Genomic DNA, 2,334 nt, shown 5'->3' on the forward strand with positions numbered 1-2,334 from the left:
GCCCAATGCGTTACAACGGGCAAATCTGTACCAACTGAATAAGTCAATCAGACATAATGAATACCTACAAGTATTAATCACCAGACTGAGGATCAGTGCAACAGTGACATCTATATTATTAATTATAAATTATTATGTTCTATATAATTTATAATCAATAGATGTCATTGTTGCAGGGGCCGGTTTTTGTTTTATAATAGCGCATTTTTATAAATAAAAATTTGATTGCTGCTGCCGGGGCTTGAACCCGCAACCTCAGAGTTACTAGTCTGAGACGTTATTTGTTAAATTTTAGCAGTCGATTAAATTTCAGACCACATTTGTATATTTATTTAATATTATACTTTATTTATTTTTTATTGCTCCTAGATATCTGAAAGAAAATGTAAACATTTTCGGGTGCACAACACAGACAATCGAAGACATAAAGAAAAATAAAATAAGAGTTTAAAAGGCTCACTTTTAAAATATATAAAAGAAAAACCACCCACTTTATCTTCTGACATACTATGCGATTTACCGATATCTGGAAAAATCTTTACAACTTCTGAAGGAATAACAACGGAAGCAACTTGCTTCCGTCGTTATTTGACGTGGATATAGAAAACCATTTGGAGCAAACCACATTATCGAATAATCCTTGAATGTGTCCTATGGGTATATTCAATTATAATGCAAATAAAAAAAAAGCTTTATTGATTGAATATATTTCAAAATAATTTTAAAAGTTATTGATCACTCTATCAGCTATGAAGCAAAAATTTAAATATATTTTAAAATAACCCAACCACCTAGGCATGGCCCTGGGCATTTATTCTACACATTTTTTTTATATGCCTGTGACCAGTCAATAACTGGGTGGACCATAAATTACACCAAAACTCTCTCAGCAATATTTAGCGCATAATAGCTTTCAGAGCGACCCCTACGAATATGAAATACCGCAGCCCTTCGCTGCGCTGTAAAATTGAGCCGACATAGGAGTCAAATTATATGCCGATGTAATGATCTATCTTATATCCCTCCATAAAAAAACGGGGGTTTTGTGATCCAAAAATCTAAATAAGATCGTCAGCATGCGTATCAAGATCATTATACACTAATAGGGGAAAGCTCAATGCGTTGTCAAAGAGCACGTTCCGCAGCATCGGCCTAAGGATCGACCCTTGTAGACAACCCCTTTGAAGGGCCCTTCAAACCAGCGATACTTTTGTATCGATAACAAAAATCGACGGTTACGGAAATAAGACATAGTGACTTTGAAAAGATTTTTAAGCTTGTCTATTATTTCATAATAGTAGACAATTTTCCTAAAAGATTATTATTCTACGTCTTTACATACTATTATAATACTCTGACATAATCAAAACTGCCTATCCGTCTGTCATAAATTCTAACCAATTTTTTGCAGAAAATATAAATAGATGCATCCTGTTTTACTATTAACTATTTTTTTAATTTGTATTCCCAAAAGATAAACTGTCTGCCTTTCTTTAAGTCAGCTTTGTTTTTATATGATTTTTAACAACCTTAAAAGTAAAATATTCAATGGCGTATTTATGAAATTATTTTACGATTTTGCATGTTAAAAATGAACTTAAAAAGGTAAGTAGTGCAACTACTTCAAATAGAAACATATGTATGCTTAGTAAATGGTGAAAATGTGATAATATTTTTAAAGTGTCTCAACAAGTTTCGTGCCGGCAATTTATCCTTCAACGGTAAACCCCACGTTTAACGTCCCATCCAAGTTAATGACGAGCATCTTGGTGGATGCATACCCTCGACTGTCTTCAAGATAAATTACATAAAAATTTAATATTGAGCAATTAAGCATTATAAGACATCTCTACAAACTGTGGATGGTCTCAAAACTCAGTGTTTAAGTGCCGCATAATTTTTCAAATGTCGAATTTGCTCAACATACTGAATCAGGAACAATTGTTGTATTGAATTATTGTTGGGTTGTTACCCTAAATTAAAAAAAATCAATTATCACTTATTAAATGAATATTTTAAAGATACCTCTTTTAAACCCTTATTTTTAAAGTGTAAGATGGACTGGAGGGGAAACTTCAAGGGCTCCTCAACTTCGACCAAACTTGAGACCATCGAAAATCGCAAAAGCCGCTGCTTCTCTCTTCGCATCCCTTAGTCCAGTTCGACGTACAATATTCAGAATTGAACCCACCTCCGAAACGACTGGAGCGTACGGACGTATCCAACGAAAACTTCACGTATAACTAACATATATAAAATGCACGAGACGATCTTAATTGTTGCACAAATATATACACATATTTAACTGGGTTTAAAAGCAGCGTTTGCGGTTTT

Source organism: Plectrocnemia conspersa, unplaced genomic scaffold (assembly GCF_051122295.1).
Source record: "Plectrocnemia conspersa isolate PC_06_02 unplaced genomic scaffold, ASM5112229v1 ptg000006l, whole genome shotgun sequence".
NCBI classification, from domain to species: Eukaryota; Metazoa; Arthropoda; class Insecta; order Trichoptera; family Polycentropodidae; genus Plectrocnemia; species Plectrocnemia conspersa.